Source organism: Dendrobates tinctorius, unplaced genomic scaffold, assembly GCF_039654945.1.
Source record: "Dendrobates tinctorius isolate UK_male_01 unplaced genomic scaffold, ASM3965494v1 ptg000241l, whole genome shotgun sequence".
Lineage (NCBI taxonomy): Eukaryota > Metazoa > Chordata > Amphibia > Anura > Dendrobatidae > Dendrobates > Dendrobates tinctorius.
In genome coordinates, this window is record NW_027361908.1 from 16181671 (window position 1) to 16205755 (window position 24085).

Consider the following 24085-nt stretch of genomic DNA (forward strand, 5'->3'; position numbering starts at 1 on the left):
TTTTCTTTAACAATGGTCCTGTATTTGGCTCCATCCATCTTCCCATCAATTTTAACTATCTTCCCTGTCCCTGCTAAAGAAAAGCAGGCCCAAACCATGATGCTGCCACCACCATGTTTGACAGTGGGGATGGTGTGTTCATGGTGATGAGCTGTGTTGCCTTTATGCCATACATATCATTTGGCATTGTTGCCAAAAAGTTAGATTTTGGTTTCATCTGACCAGAGCACCTTCTTCCACATGTTTGGTGTGTCTCCCAGGTGGCTTGTTGCAACTTTAAATTACATTTTATGGATATCTTTGAGAAATGGCTTTCTTCTTGCCACTCTTCCATAAAGGCCAGATTTGTGCAATGTACAACTGATTGTTGTCCTATGGACAGACTGTCCCACCTCAGCTGTAGATCTCTCCAGTTCATCCAGAGTGATCATGGGCCTCTTGGCTGCATCTCTGATCAGTCTTCTCCTTGTTTGAGATGAAAGTTTAGAGGGATGGCCGGGTCTTGGTAGATTTGCAGTAGTATGATACTCCTTCCATTTCAATATGATCGCTTGCACAGTGCTCCTTGGGATGTTTAAATTTTTCGAAATCATTTTGTATCCAAATTCAGCTTTAAACTTCTCCACAACAGTATCACAGACCTGCCTGTTGTGTTCCTTGGTCTTCATGATGCTCTCTGTGCTTCAAACAGAACCCTGAGACTATCACAGAGCAGGTGCATTTATATGGAGACTTGATTACACTCAGGTGGATTATATTTATCATCATTAGTCATTTAGGACAACATTGGATCATTCAGAGATCCACAATGAACTTCTGGAGTGAGTTTGCTGCACTGAAAGTAAAGGGGCCGAATAATATTGCATGCCCCACTTTTCAGTTTTTCAATTTCCACAAAAATTTAACCCCTTCCTGACATCCGACGTACTATCCCGTCCACGGTACCCGGGCCCGTATGACCGTGGACGGGATAGTACGTCTACCGCGATCAGCGGCACCCACGTGGTGAGCGCCGCTGATCGCGGCCGGGTGTCAGCTGATTATCACAGCTGACACCCGGCACTATGTGTCAGGGGCGGTCACGGACCGCCCCCGACACGTTAACCCCTTGCACACCGCGATCAAACATGATCGCGGTGTACCGGGAGTTAAAGGGAAGCATCGGCAGGGAGGGGGCTCCCTCCGTGCTTCCCTGAGCCCCCCACGGCAGCGCAATGTGCAGCGCTGCTGCGGGGGGCTCCTATCCTCCAGGGGGCTCCTATCCTCCAGGCCCCCGAATCCAAGATGGCGACGGGGGCCTTCGGGGACCTGAGGAAGCTGGCTTCCTCAGTGCCTGCAAAGCGCAGGCAAGAGGAAGTCTGCTTCAATACCTGTGACAGATTGCTGATCTGTCACAGTGATCTGTGATGTGACAGATCAGCGATCTGTCACAGGACAGTGATGTCCCACCTGGGACTATGTAATAAAGTAAAAAAAAATTAAAAAAAATGTAAAAATAAATTAAAAAAAATCGCCAAATAAATTAGTAAAAAAAAAAAAAAATATTCCCCAATAAATTCATTTTTTGAAAATAATAAAAAAAAAACAATAAAAGTACACATATTAGGTATCGCCGCGTCCGTAATGACCCGCCCTATAAAACTGTCCCATTAGTTAACCCTTTTAGCAAACCCCTTAAAAAACAAAAATAAAAAACGAAGAAAAAAATAATGATTTATTATCATACCGCCAAACAAAAAGTGTAATAATGCGCGATCAAAAAGACACATATAAATATCCATGGTACCGCTGAAAACGTCATCTTGTCCCGCAAAAAACGAGCTGCCACACAGCATCATCAGCGAAAAAAAAAAAAAGTTATAGCTCACAGAATAAAGCGATGCAAAAATAATTATTTTTTATATAAAATAGTTTTCATTGCATAAAACCGACAAAAACATAAAAAACGACCTAAATGAGGTATCGCTGTAACCGTACTGACCCGAAGAATAAAACCGCTTTATCAATTTTACCGCACGCGGAACGGTGTAAACGCACCCCCCCAAAAGAAATTCATGAAACGCTGGTTTTTGTTCATTCTGCGTCCCAAAAATAGGAATAAAAAGCGATCAAAAAATGTCACATGCCCGAAAATGGTACCAATAAAAACGTCAACTCGTCCCGCAAAAAATAAGACCTCACATGACTCAGTGGGTCAAAATACGGAAAAATTATAGCTCTCAAAATGTGGTGATGCAAAAACTATTTTACAATAAAAAGCGTCTTTTAGCGTGTGACAGCCGCCAAACATAAAAACCGCCATAAATAGTAAGTCAAACCCCCCGTTATCACCCCCTTAGTTAGGGAAAAATAATAAAACTAAAAAAAAAGTATTTATCTCCATTTTCTCGTTAGGGTAAGGCTGTGTGCACACGCTGCGGATTAGGTGCGGATTCATCCGTGCAGATTTTGTAAAATCCGCAGGTGAAACCGCAGGTCAAAAGACCTGCGGTTTTACCTGCAGATTGCTCTGCGGTTTTGTCCTGCGGTTTTTCATCTCCTCATTAGAGGAGATGGCAAACCGCAGGAGAATCCGCAGAAAGAATTGACATGTCAATTCTTTCTGCGGATTGAAAACCGCAGATAATCCGCGCGGAAAATTCCGCACCGTCTGCACTGCGGTTTTTGATTCCCATAGGGAATCATGGTACTGGGGTCCGCAGCAGCTAAAACCGCTGCGGAACCGCAGCAAAATCCGCAGCGTGTGCACACAGCCTTAGGGTTAGGGCTAGGGTTAGGGCTAGGGTTAGGGCTAGGGTTAGGGCTAGGGCTAGGGCTAGGGTTAGGGTTAGGGCTAGGGTTAGGGCTAGGGCTAGGGTTAGGGGTGTGTTGGGGTTAGGGTTGGAGTTATAATTGGGGGTTTCCACTGTTTGGGCACATCAGGGGCTCTCCAAATGCAACATGGTGTCTGATCTCAATTCCAGCCAATTCTGAGTTGAAAAAGTCAAATGGTGCTCCTTCCCTTCCAAGCTCTGCCATGCGCCCAAACAGTGTTTTACCCCCACATGTAGGGTATCAGCCTACTCAGGACAAATTGCAAAACAATTTTTGGGGTCCAATTTCTCCTGTTACCCTTAGGAAAATAAAAAATTGGGGGCAAAAATATCATTTTTGTGGAAAAAAATGATTTTTTTATTTTCACGTCCGAGTGTTATAAACTTCTGTGAAGCACTTGGGGGTTCAAAGTGCTCACCACACATCTAGATAAGTTCCGTGGGGGGTCTAGTGTCCAAAATGGGGTCACTTGTGGGGAGTTTCAATAGTTTAGGTACATCAGGGGCTCTCCGAACGCACATGACACCCGCAGACCATTCCATCAAAGTCTGCATTCCAAAATGTCACTGCTTCCCTTCCGAGCCCCGACGTGTGCCCATACAGTAGTTTTCTCCCACATATGGGGTATCAGCATACTCAGGACAAATTGGACAACAACTTTTGGGGTCCAATTTCTCCTGGTACCCTTTGGAAAATAAAAAAATGGTGACTAAAAGATCATGTTTGTGGAAAAAATACGAATTATTTATTTTCACGCCCGGGCATTATAAACTTCTGTGAAGCACTGGGGGGGTCAAAGGTGCTCACCACACATCTAGATAAGTTCCTTAGGGGGTCTAGTACTCAGAACAAATTGCACAATAACTTTTACGTCCTGTTACCCTTGGAAAAATAAGAATTGAGGGTGAAAAGATCATTTTTGTGGAAAAAATATGATTTTTTAATTGTGTGGCTTTATGTTATAAACTTCTGTGAAGCCCATGGGGGTTCAAAGTTCTCACCACACATCTAGATAAGTTCCTTAGGGGGTCTAGTTTCCAAAATGGTGTCATTTGTGGGTGATTTCCACTGTTTTGGTACATCAGGGGTTTTCCAAACGCGACATGGTGTCCGATCTCAATTCCAGCCAAAAACGTCAAATGGCGCTGCTTCCCTTCCGAGCTCTGCCATGCGCCCAAATAGTGGTTTACCCCCACATGTGGGGTATCAGCGTACTCAGGACAAATTGCACAATAACTTTTAGGGTCCTGTTACCCTTGGAAAAATAAGAATTGAGGGTGAAAAGATCATTTTTGTGGAAAAAATATGATTTTTTAATTGTATGACTGTATGTTATAAACTTCTGTGAAGCCCATGGGGGGTCAAAGTTCTCACCACACATCTAGATAAGTTCCTTAGGGGGTCTAGTTTCCAAAATGGTGTCATTTGTGGGGGGTTTCCACTGTTTTGGTACATCAGGGGTTTTCCAAACGCGACATGGTGTCCGATCTCAATTCCAGCCAAAAACGTCAAATGGCACTGCTTCCCTTCCGAGCTCTGCCATGCGCCCAAATAGTGGTTTACCCCCACATGTGGGGTATCAGCGTACTCAGGACAAATTGCACAATAACTTTTAGGGTCCTGTTACCCTTGGGAAAATAAAAATTGGGGTGAAAAGATCATTTTTGTGGAAAAAATATGATTTTTTAATTGTACCGCAGTACGTTATAAACTTCTGTAAAGCCCTTGTGGGTTCAAAGTTCTCACCACATATCTAGATAAGTTCCTTGGGGGGTCTAGTTTCCAAAATGGGGTCACTTGTAAGGGGTTTCCACTGTTTAGGTACATCAGGGACTCTCCAAACGTGACATGGCGTCCGATCTGAATTCCAGCCAATTTTGCATTGAAAAAGTCAAACGGCGCTCCTTCCATTCTGAGCTCTGCCATGCGCCGAAACAGTCGTTCCCCCCCACAAATCAGGTATCAGCATACTCAGGACAAATTGCACAATAACTTTTGCAGTCCAATTTCTCCTGTTACCCATGGTAAAATAAAAAAAAATGGAACTGAAATATTTTTTTTGTGAAAAAAAGTTAGATGTTCATTTCTTTTTAAATATTCAAAAAAATTCCTGTGACGCACCTAATGGGTTAATAAACTTCTTGAATGTGGTTTTGAGCACCTTAAGGGGTTCAGTTTTTAGAATGGTGTCACTTTTGGGTATTTTCTATCATATAGACCCCTCAAAGTGGCTTCAAATGTGATGTGGTCCTAAAAATAAAATGGTGTTGTAAAAATGAGAAATCGCTGGTCAATTTTAACCCTTATAACTTCCTAACAAAAAAAAATTTTGGTTCCAAAATTGTGCTGATGTAAAGTAAACATGTGGGAAATGTTACTTATCAAGTTTTTTGTGTGCCGTATCTCTGTGATTTAAGGGCATAAAAATTCAAAGTTGGAAAATTGCAAAATTTTCAAAATTTTTGCCAAATTTCCATTTTTTCACAAATAAACGCAAGTTATTTGAATGAAATTTTACCACTAACATGAAGTACAATATGTCACGAGAAAACAGTGTCAGAATCACCGGGATCAATGGAAGTGTTCCAGAGTTATGACCTCATAAAGGTACAGTGGTCAGAATTGTAAAAATTGGCCCGGTCATGAACGTGCAAACCACCCTTGGGGGTGAAGGGGTTAAAATAACCAATAAATTTCGCTCAACTTCACAATTGTGTCCCACTTGTTGTTGATTCTTCACCAAAAATTTACATTTGGTATCTTTATATTTGATGCATGACATGTGGGATAAGGTTAAAAAGTTCCTGGGGGCCGAATACTTTCGCAAGGCACTGTATTTCTAGGAGGCTGTCACGCTCTTGTCGAGAGAGCTGCAGCCAGTCAGTACACTGTGGTCCGATCTGAAACCAATTTGCACGGACATCTGGATGAGCCCTTAATCCTACCTTGATCATTTGTATTGTTAACCATTTCCCGCTATGACCAATTTTCATTCATTCTCCTTTTATTTTTTCCTCCCCCTCTAAGGCTACTTTCAAACTTGCGTTTTTTTGCGCTGTGCACCGTGTGCAGTGCAAACGCACATAAAAAATGCATCATGTGTTTTTGTGCGTTTTTTTGGATGGTTGGGTGAAAAAAAACGCATTGCGTGCGCATGCGTTTTTTTGGGACAAGTTGGAAGCGCAAAAAATGCAACAGGATGCATATTGTGCACCCGAGCGCACATTACAAAAAACCGCATGTGCCTACAAACGCATGTGTATGCGCACCCATGTAAAGTATAGGAAAAAAACGCATGCGTTTTCTTGCTCAAAAAAAGCGCAAAAAACGCAAGTGTGAAACCAGCCTAAGAGTTATATTGTCATTTTAAGTTTTTCATTTACATACCCACATAAGGACTTTTTTTTTTTTAGGAGCCGAGTTGTAATTTTGAACAACACCATTCATTTTAACATGTAATGTAATTAAAAAAAAGGAAGGGAATACAAGTGCTGTCAAAGCAAGTGTGATTGCAGTGATAATACCAAACTTGAGTGGTTTTTTATATTATTTTAGTAGTTAGAAAGAATACAGAAATTTGTAAAGCAAATTGTGTTTCTTAATTTTTCTGTCAACGGTGTGACGCTAGTCACAACCCACGGCTACGACGTGAATCGGCGCAGTCAAATGTTCCGGGGTCCATACCAAAAGATCACGTAGTAAACCAAGGGAAAATACAAAGTTGCAAGTCATGTCACATTCCAGGGTTAGAATGCCAGAGAAATAGCGGATAAACAAATGGGGCAATAACAAATGGGTAGTCAGAGCATGGTCCAAAGGGCAACAGCAGAAGATCAGATGCAAAGGAAAAAAAGCAAACGGGTATGCAGAGCACGGTCCAAAGGTCAGCAGCAGAATATCAGATGCAAAGGGGTAAAGACAAACGGGTTGTCTGAACATAGTTCAAAGGTCATGACAAACCAGAGGCAAAGAAGACATACATCCAAAGCAGGGATCACCATAGAAAATTACAATTTTTATTTCAAAGGCAATACAAAACACCAAAAAGCAGAAGAACATAAAACCATTTAAAATATACAGAGGTTTTTAACCAATAACTGTATAAATGAGAGCAGCAACACGCCCTATAAGTAATCCACCCTTTCCTCATATACTTTACCACCCCAGACGCCCGGCTGAAGTATGACATGCTTCACAGAATATAGATTGCCATTAAACAAAGATCATTGTGGAGGGGGAAGGTACCGCTCCCATAACCCGACGTGTATCGTCACTATTGTGACTTCATCAGGGGTAGGAAAAAAGTGACGGTGTAAGTACAGCCCTTCAGTTTAAATATACACAATAAATTAGTTAAGTCGCAGCAGCTGCAGAGACTCACCGCATGGAGAACGCGCACAGTCCCAGCGTGTGGCCGCTAAACCGGAAGTCACAGGAGCGCATGTGCAAGATCAGTGTCATAGAGACCATAGACGCTATATGGTTATTGTCAGAGCGCATGTCAGAGAGTGATGTCATGAATACTACGAATATTTACTTCCGCGTCTGCGCACTAGAATATGGAAGGTCCTGTCCCTACTTTCAGTACAGTCACATGACCTTTCTACCAATAGTCTCCTCCATTATGACAGCTTTCACCCAAGACACCTAAGAGATGGAAAACCCTAAAGGTCAGTTTCTAAGACTTCGTAGAAACTGTAGCTCTCGTAAGGATTTCCACTCTCTAGCTACTGATCTCAGTAGTGTCTAGAGCCTTTCAGTTTGCCAACAATGCAGATAGATCCAGCTTACTCCAGAAACGGACACGGGACAGTAGGAGGGATCTTGCTGTAATTACGACCTATAACAATCAGTGGACTGATGTCCATAAAATTCTTTCTAAGAATTGGAATATTCTACTGAGTGAGTCCAGACTTTCAAATTACACCTCTTTAACTCCCAAAATGGTGGCCAGGCGTGCATAAAACTTGAAAGATCAGTTGTGTCATAGCCATTATCAGAGACCCAGGGTACACATGGGGAGGGGCACTAGAATCTACGGAACTTATGCATGCAGTGGATGTAACGTATGCCAGTATATGATCGCACAAGATGGCTATTCCATCCCCACAGCACAGCACAGTCTCCAATAAGACCTAAATTCTTCTTTAATTGCAGGTCTAGAAATTTGGTTTATCTTCTGATGTGTGGGGACCAGAAACCATATGTGGGTCAAACCACTCAAGAATTAAGAAGACATACCCAGCAACATTTATTTAATATTTCCACTGCCAAGAAGGACAGAGAGAAAAATAAAGCAATTTCATCTGTGGTGGACCATTTTTTGGATGTACATAGAAGCAGTACCAAAGGACTAAAGATTATGGGCTTGGAAACAGTCAACACCAACAACAGGGGAGGAAACACCACCCTCAAATTATTGAAGTGTGAATCCATATGGATATATGACTTATGCAGCCTTGCCCCGTTGGGCCTAAATGAGGAACTATTATTCTCAGGCTTCTATAAACAATTATAATGGACTGGTGTACTGCTGTCTATTGAAATTGTGCCTCTTGTTTTCTCTGTTCTGCCCACATTTGTGGCAATGTAATTTTGTCTACTCTGTAGAGGTTGATATTTCATCTCTAGAAAAAACCCCTCATATGGGCTTAATGGGTTCTTGGTATATTTTAGATTGGTACTCTGCTCATACACTATAGAGGGATCTCCATTTGACTTACTCATTTTGTGCCTGACCTTTTTAACTCTCTATATATATATATCAGGTATAGTCCCTCCTTTTTGTCTACGGTGACTTGTTCGCCAAACATTTGTTTCTGTGACTTTGTCTTAGGACACTTTACCTTGCAGAAATTCTCGTATTTAATGGACATTTGATGGTGACATTTTACTACCAATATATATTTTGGATTGAGATTATGATATGTGTTATATTTTGTATTTTCCATCTGTGATACGTGCCGGCCTTACAGGTTGGAGGTGCGGTTGACCCCATTTACTCCACTTTTTTGGGTTGAATGGCACCAAATACAGTCCTTTCATCATTTTTTTCCCCTGCACAGGAAGTTTTACTTTCTGGGGACAATTCTCCTTTCATTTATGGGATGGATACAGGGTCTCTTTCCGACTCCTTAAACCATGTGGTTGGTTTGGATGGCATCAGCATTCAGAGGCCAACATATTTATGGATCTAAGTGTATGTCTATATGTGAATGTCTCTGCAGACCTTTATGCATTGCCAGTACGCTTGAAGACCTGCATCCAGTTCGTATTGATAATAGGGTGTTGGGGTGTGTATATTTTTCCATACAGTTTTTGAACTGTATGATTTGCAAAAAAGGGGGGGTTCTATGCTCCATTCTACCTGACAACACTTATGACAACTCATTTTTCAAGTATACATTATTTTATCATCCTCCTTTTCATCTGGAGGTGACTTGTTTTGAACGAGATAAAAAACTTTGCATCTTTGTACGTCACGCCTTGTGTTCAACCATAGGTACAACAATATTGTATGTCTATATCCTTTGAATGTGGGTAACATCTAAACCTTAGGGGCCACTTAAATATTCTTGTCTATCAAAACTGTATCCATTTACGATAGGAGGGTATGGACTGAGGATATCTTTTGAATCCTTGTGACCAATGCTCCAGTTCCTTTTTCTTTGATCAGGAATATGGGAACATATATGCTGAATGTTGTTCTAACATCTATACATTGTGTGTGTACTTTTTTCAATATGGAATCAGAGACATTTAAAACGCCTGCTACTCATAATGGTTGTTGGATAAGGTGTTTTTATACCACCTAAACTACTTGCTGCGTCCTAAAGATACTGATATACTTAGAATCATAGAATCATAGAATCGTAGAGTTGGAAGGGACCTCCTGGGCCATCTGGTCCAACCCCCTGCTCAAAGCAGGATTCGCTAAATCATCCCAGTCAGATGTCTGTCCAGCCTCTGTTTGAAGACTTCCATTGAAGGAGAACTCACCACTTCTCGTGGCAGCCTGTTCCACTCATTGATCACTCTAACTGTCAAAAAGTTTTTTCTAATATCTAATCTGTGTCTCCTCCCATTCAGTTTCATCCCATTGCTTCTAGTCTTTCCTTGTGCAAATGAGAATAAAGTTGATCCTTCTACAATGTGACAGCCCTTTAGATATTTGTAGACAGCTATTAAGTCTCCTCTCAGTCTTCTCTTTTGCAAACTAAACATTCCCAAATCCTGCAACCTTTCCTCATAAGACAGGGTTTGCAGACCGGTCAAAATTCTTGTCGCTCTTTTCTGAACTTGCTCCAGTTTGTTGATGTCTTTTTTAAAATGTGGTGCCCAAAACTGGACACAATATTCCAGATGAGGTCTGACCAAAGAGGAGTAGAGGGAAATAATGACTTCACGTGATCTAGACTGTATGCTTCTGTTAATACATCCTAGAATTGCATTTGCCTTTTTTGCTGCTGCATCACACTGTTGACTCATATTCAGTCTGTGATCTATTAGTATACCTAAGTCTTTTTCACATGTGCTGTCACTTAGCCCTATTCCTCCCATTCTATATATGGTTTTTTCATTTTTATTGCCCAGATGTAGTACTTTGCATTTCTCCCTGTTAAAAACCATTCTGTTAGTTGCTGCCCACTTCTCCAGTTTATTTAAATCTTTTTGAATCCTCTCTCTCTCTTCTCTAGTATTAGCTATCCCTCCTAGCTTTGTGTCATCAGCAAATTTAATCAGTTTACCCTCAATTCCTTCATCTAAATCGTGGATAAAAATGTTTAACAATACAGGGCCCAGGACAGAGCCCTGTGGTACCCCACTTGAGACATTCTTCCAACTGGATGTGCAGCCATTTACGACCACTCTTTGGGTCCGATCACTAAGCCAGTTATGAATCCACAGCATAACAGTTGCCTTGTCCATTCCATACTTAGTCATTTTTTCAATAAGGATTGTATGAGAGACTTTGTCAAATGCTTTGCTGAAGTCAAGATATACTATATCTACAGCATTTCCTTGATCCACCCAATCAGTGATACCGTCATAGAAGGAAATTAAGTTAGTCTGACATGACTTATTACTTACAAACCCATGCTGACTCTGTTTAATCACTTCATTCTTATCCAGGTATTGACATACATGTTGTTTAATAATTTGCTCAAAGATCTTTCCTGGTATAGAAGTCAGACTCACCGGCCTATAGTTGCCTGGGTCCACCTTCTTCCCCTTTTTGAAGATAGGAACAACATTTGCTCTTCTCCAGTCTTCTGGCACTTCTCCTGTTCTCCAAGAATTTTCAAAGATTATGGAGAGGGGTTCAAAAATTTCTTCTGCTATCTCCTTCTGTACTCTGGGGTGTAATTCATCTGGACCTGGAGACTTGAATTCATTTAGGTTAGCTAAGTGTTTCCTCACTATCTTTCTGTTTATAGATATCCTGGATTCTTCTATTCCCTTAATAGGACAGTGAAGAACAGTTGATGTTACATTTCCTTTCTGAGAGAAAACAGATGCAAAATAGGAATTTAAAAGTTCAGCCTTCTCAACATCCTGTCTTACCATTTCATCATTTTCATCCTGTAAAAATCCTATAGCATCTTTGACTTTTCTTTTACTTTTGACATATCCCCAAAATCCTTTATTTACTTACTTATTGACTTATTTATTTACTTATTTACTTATTGACATCTGATCATATTGGTCTTTTAGGTTATATAGTGAAATATGGTTAGTATATAAATATTATCATTAGGACCTTAGCTTTATGGTTCTTATATACTGGGATGTTTCCCTTGGAGATACATTGATTATATACGTATACTGCATGAAATTGTATTGGTTTTTTTCATATTTATTTATGTGGCGCCTATATTGTATATCTGTATGCGTTTACAAGTTTAAATTATATCTGCAACTATTGTTGTAGTAGGTAACTATACTTATTTGTATGGCACCGCATTATTTTGGTAAAAGGACCTTTTTGAAAAGGTCATGTGACTGTACTGAAAGTAGGGACAGGACCTTCCATATTCTACTGCACAGACGCGGAAGTAAATATTCATGGTATTCATGACATCACTCTCTGACATGCGCTCTGACAATAACCATATAGCGTCTATGGTCTCTATGACAATGATCTTGCACATGCGCTCCTGTGACTTCCGGTTCAGCGGCCACACACTGGTGCTGTGCGCGTTCTCCATGCGGTGAGTCTCTGCAGCTGCTGCGACATAACTAATTTATTGTGCATATTTAAACTGAAGGGTTGTACTTACACCGTCACTTTTTTCCTACCCCTGATGAAGTCACAATAGTGACGATATGCGTCGGGTTATGGGAGCGGTACCTTCCCCCTCCACAATGATCTTTGTTTAAAGGCAATCTATAGTCTGTGAAGCATGTCTTACTTCAGCCAGGCGTCTGGGGTGGTAAAGTATATGAGGAAAGGGTGCCTTATTCTTTGGTTATTTTTCGCAATCCTTTAATCCTCTGCACTTTATATTTTTTCCAAACTATATATATAGGATGTTGGCTGGTGCACTAGCCTCTATCATTTTTGACTGATATTTGGTGCCAAAAAAAACCCCATAGTGTTTGGGTGTGATTCCTGTCTTGTTACTTTTTCACATCATTTTTGGTTGCAGGATACAAGTATGTACTATTCAGTTATTATTAATATCTTCCTAAATAGCATGTATTGTTATGATTGAGTCACCGTAGGAGGCAAAAACAGAAATGCTAGCTAAGTCCTGAAAACCAGAGAAGTTGGCAACTATCAGATTGCAGACCCCTGAACCTATCAACACAACTAGCAGTAGCCGTGGGGGGTTCCTACGATGACCTAGACCCCTCGATCACAGCCAGAGAGATACATAGGCCTAAAGAAGGAAAGGGGAAATCTAACTGCCCCAGAGCAGACCCCAAAGCAATAGGCAGCCCCCCACATATAATGACGGTGAAGCAAGATGAAAACACTTACACAGACAGAAAGACAGGCTGAGCAAAGACGGGGCCCAAAAACTACCTAGATAGGAACGGATAGGAAGGCTGCTGTCTGCAATCTGCCAAAACCCTATCAGAGACAAAAGCCAACAAGCTGATATAAAAATGGCCCTGAAGCAACTAAGCTTCAAAAACTAAATCAGCACTCAGGAACTTTCAGAAGACAGAGCTCAAGGAACACTGCACACTCCAGCAGGGAGTGGCAGAATCCAAAAAGCAAGAAAAACAAAAACAAATCTTAGATGCAAAAAGGCAAAAACAGAAAACTTAGCTTTAGGAGAGCAGGAATCAGACTGGTGTCCAAGAGTCCACAGAGAAATCACCCGCAGGGCAGAAAGGGGGTAGGCTGCCTTAAATCCAGTCAGTGACTCCACTCAGCCAATCGTCTTCATTAGTCCCAGGTGCCTGATAATCAGGCTCACTACCTTCCTTCACTAGAATAGGGAGTTCACCAGGCCTCAGTGACGGAGGGGAAAATGAACTCACAACAGTACCCCCCCTTGAGGAGGGGTCACCGAACCCTCAACAACGCTACCAGGGCGATCAGGGTGAGCCCGATGAAAGGCACGCACCAATCTTTTGGCATGAATATCAGAGGCAGAGACCCAGGAATTATCCTCCTGACCATAACCCTTCCACTTAACCAAATACTGGAGTCTCCGTCTAGCCAGACGGGAATCCAGAATTTTCTCTACCTCATATTCCAAGTTACCTTCAACCAATACAGGGTCCGGAGGTGCCACCTCAGGCACAACTGGCTCAACAAGCCTCTTCAACAAGGACTTATGGAACACATTATGGATTTTAAATGTGACAGGAAGAGCCAAACGAAAAGAGACCGGATTAATAATCTCCAAAATCTTGTAAGGTCCAATAAATCTAGGCTTAAACTTAGGAGAAGCCACCTTCATAGCAATATTTTTTGATGATAACCACACCATATCACCAATCTTAAACTGGGGACCAATGGTCCTATGTCGATTGGAAAACCGCTGGGCCTTTTCCTGGGAGAGAGATAACTTATCCATCACTTGGTCCCAGATCTGGTGCATTCTCTCCACCACAGTGTCAACACCTGGGCAGGCAGAAGGCTCCACCTGCCCTGAAGAAAATTGAGGGTGAAAACCAAAGTTACAAAAAAAAGGTGACATCAAAGTGGCAGAACTAGCTCTATTATTTAAAGCAAATTCGGCCAAGGGCAAAAATGAAACCCAATCATCCTGATCAGCGGAAATAAAACATCTCAAATACGACTCCAAGGTCTGGTTTGTTCTCTCTGTCTGCCCATTGGTCTGAGGGTGAAAAGCAGAGAAGGACAACTGAATTCCCAACTTGGAACAGAACGTCCTCCAAAATTTAGACACAAATTGAACTCCTCTGTCAGATACAATGTTCTCAGGAATCCCGTGCAAGCGAACCACCTGTTGCAAAAACAGAGGCACCATCTCAGAGGAAGATGGCAACTTAGGGAGGGGTACAAGATGAACCATCTTAGAGAACCTATCACAAATCACCCAAATAACAGTCATTCTTTGAGAGACCGGCATATCAGAAATGAAATCCATTGAAATATGGGTCCATGGCCTCCTGGGGACAGGCAAAGGCATCAACAACCCACTAGAGCGAGAACAAGATTTAGACCGGGAGCAAGTCCCACAGGACTGCACAAAATTCCTGACATCATGAGACAAGGTGGGCCACCAAAAAGAGCGACTCACCAGATCTCTAGTACCAAAAATACCTGGATGACCAGCCAATGCAGAGCAATGAACTTCAGACATCACTCTCTTCTTCCACTGGTCAGGAACATACAACTTTCCACTGGGGCAACGCTCAGGTTTGTCCTCCTGGAACTCTTGCAGAGCAAGTCTCAAATCGGGCGAGATGGCAGAAAGAACTACCCCTTCACCTAAGATGGTGGCAGGCTTGGTCACCACAGGAGAATCAGCAAAGAAACTCCTAGAGAGGGCGTCTGCCTTGACATTCTTAGTTCCAGGAAGGAAAGAGACCACAAAATCAAAACGTGTAAAAAACAAGGCCCACCTAGCCTGTCTAGGGTTCAAGCGTTTAGCCGACTCTAGGTAAATCAAATTTTTGTGGTCAGTGAGGACCACAACTTGATGTTTGGCTCCCTCCAACCAATGTCTCCACTCCTCAAATGCCCATTTCATGGCCAACAGTTCCCGATTCCCCACATCATAGTTACGTTCAGATGAAGAGAACTTACGGGAAAAGAAAGCACAGGGATTCATTTTAGATGTTACCGGATCCTTTTGGGACAACACCGCTCCCGCACCAATCTCAGAAGCATCCACCTCTACCTGGAACAGGAGTGAGACATCAGGTTGCCGCAGAACCAGGGCGGAGGTAAATCTACGCTTCAGCTCCTGAAAGGAAGCAACCGCCTCCGTAGACCAATTCAACACATCCGCACCCTTCCTGGTCAGGTCAGTCAATGGTTTGGCAATACTAGAAAATTTTGCTATAAATTTCTGATAAAAATTAGCAAAACCCAAAAACTTCTGGAGGGCCTTCAAAGAAGTGGGCTGAACCCAATCATAAATGGCCTGTACCTTGGCCGGGTCCATTTCAATAGTTGACGGAGACAAAATAAATCCCAAAAAAGAAATTCTCTGTACTCCAAAAAGGCATTTTGATCCTTTGACATACAGAGAATTCTCTCTCAAGATCCGGGACACAGTCCGAATATGTTCCACATGAGAATCCCAATCCTTGGAGAAGATCAAAATATCATCTAGATAGATAATCAAAAATTTATCGACAAAGTCTCGGAAAATATCGTTCATGAAGCACTGGAAGACAGAAGGGGCATTAGTGAGCCCAAAAGGCATCACCAGGTACTCAAAATGTCCCTCCGGAGTATTAAACGCCGTCTTCCATTCATCCCCCTGCTTAATACGGATAAGATTATACGCCCCCCTGAGGTCAAGCTTGGTAAACCAGCAAGCACCTCTGACTCTAGAGAATAGATCCGAAATCAGGGGTAACGGATACTGATATTTAATAGCAATTTTATTGAGGGCACGATAATCAATACAAGGCCTTAAAGAACCATCCTTCTTGGCTACAAAAAAAAACCCAGCACCTAAGGGTGAAGAGGATGGTCTAATATGACCCTTCTCCAATGCCTCCTTAATATAGGACCGCATAGCCTCGTGCTTGGGTACAGATAAATTGAAGAGCCGACCCTTAGGAAATGTACACCCCGGGTTTAGTTCAATTGCACAGTCATAACTCCTATGACGAGGCAAGGACGCAGACTCATTCTCACTAAATACATCATAGTAGTCCGCCAAATAGTCAGGAACCTCATGCGACTGAGGAGAGGTGGAAAAAACCGGAGCCTCACTAAAGGTACACCGGCAACCCCAACTCACCACAGACACAGACTTCCAATCCAAAACTGGATTATGAATCTGCAACCAGGGAAACCCCAGAACAACGGCATCATGCAGACCATGCAACACCAAAAATCTGCAATTTTCTTGGTGGTCTGGGGTGACCCGCATGACCAACTGGGTCCAAAACTGAGGTTTATTTTTAGCCAGAGGGGTAGCATCAATCCCCCTCAAAGGGATAGGCGTCTGCAGAGGTGTCAACGGAAATCCACAACGTTTAGCAAAATCCAAGTCCATTAGGTTTAGCGCTGCTCCCGAATCCACAAAAGCCTTGGTGGAAAATGTGGACAGGGAACAGATCAGAGTAATCGCCAAAAGAAACTTAGGCTGAACCCCACCAACAGAAAACGTGTGTGCAAAGCGTTTCTCACGTTTAGGACAAACAGAAATAACATGTGAGGCATCTCCACAGAAAAAACACAGCTTATTACGCCTTCTGAATTCCTGACGTTGCGCCTTAGACAAAACTCTATCACATTGCATAGGTTCAGACGTCTGTTCAACCGGTGGCAACACCTCTCGTGTAATCCTGCGTTCACGTAAACGCCGATCAACCTGAATGGCTAAAGACATAGAATCGTCCAGACCAGAGGGAACAGGAAATCCCACCCTAGTATCTTTTACGGCTTCTGACAAACCCTTCCGAAAGAGAGCAGCCAAGGCACTATCATTCCAGGTAGTAAGGACCGCCCACTTTCGGAACTTTTGACAGTACAACTCTGCAGATTCTCGACCCTGGTTCAATGCTAACAGGGTCTTTTCAGCCTGATCAATAGCATTAGGTTCGTCGTACAGCAACCCCAAGGCTTGAAAAAATGCGTTCACATTAGTCAGAATAGGGACATCTGGTTTCAAAGAAAACGCCCAATCCTGGGGATCGCTGTGCAGCAAAGAGATGACAATTTTAACCTGCTGCGCGGGGCTCCCTGACGAGTTAGGCTTCAAAGCAAAAAATAATTTACAATTATTTTTGAAACTCAAAAATTTAGATCGATCCCCAAAAAATACATCAGGTGTGGGGATCTTTGGTTCAACAGCATGTGAACGAGCAAGATAGGCGGAAATTCCTCGCACTTCAGCAGCGAGCTGCTCCACATGATCAGACACTTGCTTTATCTCCATTGAGAGAAAAAAAATTCCCCCTACGGCCTCAGAGATATAGAGGAAAGAATATACATACACCTCTTTTTTTTTTTTTTTTTTAAACACAATTCTTTCCTGCTATTGAGTACCCCAGGATCTGCGGTTTGGGCGGGTGATTCTGTTATGATTGAGTCACCGTAGGAGGCAAAAACAGAAATGCTAGCTAAGGCCTGAAAACCAGAGAAGTTGGCAACTATCAGATTGCAGACCCCTGAACCTATCAACACAACTAGCAGTAGCCGTGGGGGGTTCCTACGATGACCTAGACCCCTCGATCACAGCCGGAGAGATACATAGGCCTAAAGAAGGAAAGGGGAAATCTAACTGCCCCAGAGCAGACCCCAAAGCAATAGGCAGCCCCCCACATATAATGACGGTGAAGCAAGATGAAAACACTTACACAGACAGAAAGACATGCTGAGCAAAGACGGGGCCCAAAAACTACATAGATAGGAACAGATAGGAAGGCTGCTGTCTGCAATCTGCCAAAACCCTATCAGAGACAAAGCCAACAAGCTGATATAAAAATGGCCCTGAAGCAACTAAGCATCAAAAACTAAATCAGCACTCAGGAACTTTCAGAAGACAGAGCTCAAGGAACACTGCACACTCCAGCAGGGAGTAGCAGAATCCAAAAAGCAAGAAAAATAAAAACAAATCTTAGATGCAAAAAGGCAAAAACAGAAAACTTAGCTTTAGGAGAGCAGGAATCAGACTGGTGTCCAAGAGTTCACAGAGAAATCACCCGCAGGGCAGAAAGGGCGTAGGCTGCCTTAAATCCAGTCAGTGACTCCACTCAGCCAATCGTCTTCATTAGTCCCAGGTGCCTGATAATCAGGCTCACTACCTTCCTTCACTAGAATAGGGAGTTCACCAGGCCTCAGTGACGGAGGGGAAAATGAACTCACAACAATGTATATTAGTACAATTTATAATTAGGAATTGACCCAACAGCTTATCATAAGGCTGTTATGTATTATTTATATCTGTTTTGTAGACATGCTGTACATGATATTCATGAACATCTAGTGGATTACTTATAGGGCGTGTTTCTGCTCTCATTTATACAGATATTGGTTAAAAACCTCTGTATATTTTAAATGGTTTTATGTTCTTCTGCTTTTTGGTGTTTTGTATTGCCTTTGAAAAAAAAATTATATTTTTCTATGGTGATCCCTGCTTTGGATGTATGTCTTCTTTGCCTCTGGTTTGTCATGTCTGTTGATTTTAAGACATACTGTGGTTGGATCCCATCTAATAAGTATTACTATTTGATGGTGCCCTCCGTGATTGTGTAATAGTTCAAAGGTCAGCAACCGAATATCAGATGCAAAGGGGCAATAACAAATGGGTAGTCATAACACGGTCCAAAGGTCAGGAGCAGAAGATCAGATACAAAGGGGCAAAAACAAAGGGGTAGTTTGAACATGGTACAAAGGTCAGCAGCAGCAGAAGAAGATCAAAACTTACAGCACATGGTGCAGGTGAACACACCAGAGAGCACAAGCTTTTGACTGGCAATGATTTCGGCCAGACAGCTCACCTAAATAGCACGACAATTACCAAGAACATGGAACACCTGTGGAAATCTCTGCACCTTCCTGTCATGTCAACCAAGCTGTCAATCAAAGCACCGACAGCTCAGCACACCACAGCACAGGATAGGATGACAGAACTGTCCATCACAGAGTCCCAGACACTCTGAGGAGAGGAATCGTGACAAATGACTTGTTTTTATGTAGCAATCTGTAGTTTTCAATGGGGACACATACAATGTTTTAATAGCTTTTCTGTGGGTCCGTGAAGTGATTGAAGAATGGCAGTTCTGGCATTTAATTTTTCTTATTTATAGTATTTACTGTACTGATTAAATAATTTTATACTTTGGGGCTCTTACTTTTGTGTTCATAGAGATACCAAATATGTTTATTTTAGATTTTTATCTTTTACATTTCTTTACTCTTACCATGCAAAAAAGGATGATTTGACTTTCTAGATTTCTTAATTTTTAACATTTTTAAAAACTTTCTATATTTTCACATTTTACTTTTTTTTAGTCCTAATAGGAAACATGAATCTGTCCTACTAGAGTATATGATCACATGCACTGTTTAAAGCAATTCTTCAGCATTGAGATACGGTATATAGTGAATTTAACAATCTCCTATATTTTTAAGGGCACAAAGAAAGTGTCGACGAGGGCATTAAAGTGGTCACATTTCAGTCAACACAAGTTCATGCATGATGAAACTGCATGGGCTGTACCACCAAAGTTTTCCAAAATGGTGGGGGGGGAACTCCCATCACAGGTATTGATGATGAGTGCACAGCTCCTGTCATTCATTCATTATGTAGCAGTTCCCAGTTTATCCTCCTAATTGTACACTTATAATATATTAGATTATTTAAGAGATTATAAAAGGGAAGATAGTCATAGTGTTACTACAGCAGACAGAAAAGTGATGCATCATTGGAGTGTTTAAATTGGATAGAAAGAGAGAATTGCAGGACGAAATCTGTAAATCAAGATGGAGGCTGAATAGAATCAAAGAGTGAACTGGACTATTAGGAACTAATTACACCATGTGTAAAAGAAATGCAGGGAGTGATAGACTGGTGGAGGGTGCAGGGGTGGAAAAGATTCTTGCTGGACATTTTTTAATTAGGTTTGACTAGTGATATATCCTTCTTTTTAATATTGAAAATTGTTTATGTGACATTAACGGCAAAAAGAGATACTTTGCTGGATCTGTCATTTGTTATACTGGAAATGTTTTCAGAAATCTTTTATTTTCTGAGACAATACAGCTAAACAATATATCTCCATTTCCTAGTGATCTTAGAAAAGGTTGCCCTTATTTTACATACATCAATTTAAATGCTGTAGAAATACTCTACTTTGAATGAGATCTCATGTGATTATTATACACTGAGAACAAAGAAATTAGATGTACTCTATGTAACACTATTCCAATAAAAGCATCCAAATGCATATTCTATGTTAATTTATATGTGAAAGAAAACTCAAGTGACATAAAAGAACATCAGTGGATGTGAAAAAAAATGTGAAAAATATTTATTAGGAGAAAAAAATCCTCTTTAACTCACCTTGTATATAAATATATTACTTTGTACGTACCTAACCAACATTCTTAAAAGGGGTTTCTGTCTTTTGCCAAGTCTTCAGTCACCCTTCAGCTGCAGACTTCTGATTTACCAGAATGCGTGCACCGCACGCTGTCGGGATTTTCTTGTGTCAGTGACGAGAGTGGGCAGTCACATGATTGCATGTATGCAATTTGCATACTTCCGGCCACATTCTGACTAGACGTGTTTGGCTGCACGCAGTAGTGAATTGAAGTGACCAAAGTCACACACGTCCAGTGAGAATGTGGCCATAAAAATGCAAATCTCTTACTTGTAGTCATGCGACTGCCCACTCTTGCTGCAGAGATTGCAGAACTATGACACCGTGTGCACACACTGTGAAGATTCAGAGGTCTGCAGTCACATAGGGTAACAAACAAAAGATCAGAAAACCCTTTTAATGTGGTTTTCTTTAGGAAAGGTAAACAATATTAAATGAGTGTGAGCCCAACACCCAGCACCCTCAGAGATTCATAATTTTTAGCCCTTGATGACAGCGCTGTATAGTACAGATCTGTTCACTGTGTAGTAGCCACTGCTGAGAACTGTAGGTCAGCCCATACTTTCTTCAACAGGAGCTGAGCTGCAGTTTTCGAAAGCGGTCACTACACAGAAGTATACTCGCAATGTTTGCAGGCAGCAGTAGCTGAAATCACCCCTCTATATTCTTCCAGTCACTGCTCATTCTATACATTCTTAGCATTTAATCTACTTTAGTCAGTGAATCCAAACAATATATTACATTGCACAATGAAAACGTTGACTTATGGCATTTCATTTGTGAGGATGTAGCATCAAGAGGGATCGTGATACATACACCGTTACAGTAAATGTCCTACATAGCATTGTGTAGGTTTCCATGTTGCCACCAAAACAGTTTTGACCCAAGAGACATGCTCTCAAAAAAACCTCTGGAGGTTCCTGTCCTATGGTATCTGGCACCATAGCCATCATTTACGTTTTTGACAATTTGTGCTTCTGTAGGATTGGACAGACTACATTTTCTCACATATGAATCAATATGCCTTGGTCACCCATGACCCTGTCATTGGTTCAGTGTTTGTAATTCCTTGGATTACTTTAGGCATTAACCACTGTATGGTGAGAATACATTACAAGACCTGCCATTTTGAAGGTACACTGTCTTCTAGCCATCACAAATTGTCTCAAATTCATATTAAACCTTCTTTTCTGACCTGATAGCATCTGCACATAAATGTATATCAAGTGTCCACATATAGTACATGGGATCTAACACCTTCATAAATATGTATACATACAAAAACTGGACAGAACAAATATAAAAGAGATCACATGTAAAAAAGAGAGAATTTAAAATTGAATCACATGATGGAACGGCGATATTCGGAGGGAAATGCAACTAGATTTTAAAATGTCCAAAAGAAAAAATTATTCACATAGTAATTCACAATCATAGTTAGAACATTATTATGAACAACTGTGATGTAATCTGCTCATGCTTCAAACCATAAGTAAAATGCTCAATGCAAAATCCATATTAGCTGTGACAGCAGGTACAGTAAAAATTATCAAAAAGTGCCCAGTGCTATAGTGATCATCACAATGTGGAGGTCTACATACCCTTGTTAGGTACTTAGACGGTATCTTTGGGATAGCACCGGAACGGACTTGCTTTTTGTACTGAGTTTATACTGCCTGTTTCGGCTGGCAGACTCTCTTTAAGGCCTCTTTCAGACATCCGTGTCTCCGGTACGTGTAGTGACAGTTTTCACATGTACCGGAGACATGTACACATGTAGACCTATCCAATTGAATGGGTCTGTGCACATGTCAGTGTGTTTCCATGGACCATGTGCCCATGGACAAAACACGCTGACATGACCGTTTTTTACCGTCTCCATGGATGTCAAAATGTTCCGCACACGGAGAGCACACATTGATGTCCCCCGTGTGACAGGCATCGGCACCGGGGAAGAAGCGCTACAGTAAGCGCTGTTCCCCGGCGGCAGGTGCTGAAGACGGCTCTCATCATTCTTCCTTGATCAGTCAGTGATCAGCATGAGCAGAGGAGAATGATGAGAGCTATATTAAAGTCCGAACGACAGCAGGTGGGGGCTTTTGGGACTCTTACCCCCATCATCCGACACCTGCTGCCGCTAATAACAGTGACAGTAGGTGTGGATGATCAGGGTTTTCCTCAGCCGCCGGCTGCGATCTAACTAAATAAGTGAATGAAAAATCCGACGTGGGTTCGGCCCTATTTTCTTGAACCGACCAGGCAAAATTCACAGCTGGGGGCTGCAACCCTCAGCTGTCAGCTTCAGTAAGGTAGGTTATCAAGAATAGACGTCTCCCTATGCTCTTTTTTTAATTATTTAAATAAATAATTTTAAAAACCAGCGTGGGGTCCCCCTATTTTTGACAACCAGCCTTGCTAAAGCAGACAACAGGGGGCTGGTAGTCTCAGGTTGGTAATGGGCCACTGATATTGCCCTCCCAGCCTAAAAACAGCTGCCCAGAAAAGGCACATCTATTAGATGTGCCTTTTCTGGCGCTTTGCCCGGCTCTTCCCCCTTGCCCTGTAGCAGTGGCAAGTGGGGTAATATTTGTGGGGTTGATGTCACCTTTGTCAGGTGACAACAATCCCCGAGCTAAGTAATGGAGAGGTGTCTATAAGACACCTCTCCATTACTAGTCCTATAATTATATGTTAAATAAAGACACAACCAGAATAAAGTCCTTTATTTGAAAAAATGACACAGACTCCTTTATTAATCTCAATGAAACTATACTTACTGCATCGCCTAATCCATGCGAAGCCCACAATCTCCTGTAATAAAAATAAAATAAAAAACAACAATATTCCATACCTGTCCGTTGTTGTGTCCGACGCTGCAATCCATGTCTGGGGGCTAAATAATTTTCAACCTGGATGGTGCCAAGATGCGACCGTCCCGGCTGAAAACCACTGGTGAATGAGCTGCTGAGAGCGCAGCATCATTCACCAGCGGTGACATTGTCACTGGAATTTTTCCACGGTCCTAAAGTCAACGCAGTTCAGCCCAGCCTCGATGATGTCACCGCTGGTGACTGATGCTGCACTCTCATAATGGAAGGTCAGGAGAGGTAAATAACCTTGCTCATAGTGGAAGGTCAGGAGAGGTAAATAGTGATTACCGCAGCCGCCTGATGCAGCACACAATAAGCCCCTAATGGGATTTCGCCACCTTCTATGCACTATTTACCTCTCCTGACCGTCCATTATGAGCAAGGTTTGCTAAAGACCCAGGATAGGGTCGAAACGTTACCTTATACCTCTGGAATATCTTGCTTTTTCAACTGCGGTGAAATACTATTTTTGTAATTGAAATAAATCCTCCTTCTCTGCAATTAAATCGGACATTGAGTGTGACTGTTTATCTCTTGGATTATGTTTTGTGGGGTAATTCCACGTTCAGTTCGCACCTTTATAGCAAGAGTGCGCATCTTTTCCTTTTCTACTGCCTCCGGTTTCTGACTGATGGGTCACTATTTTTCAGTAATCTGTCAGTCAGAGACAGAAGGCAGGCAGA

At 41.9% G+C, this 24085-nt stretch overlaps 1 protein-coding gene across 2 annotated transcripts in view; it reads right to left on the minus strand.

Annotated features, from left to right (window-relative positions):
• LIN7A (lin-7 homolog A, crumbs cell polarity complex component) overlaps positions 1–24085 on the minus strand; it is a 154374-nt gene that overhangs the window by 18436 nt on the left and 111853 nt on the right. The gene's annotated exons all lie outside the window — the stretch shown is intronic.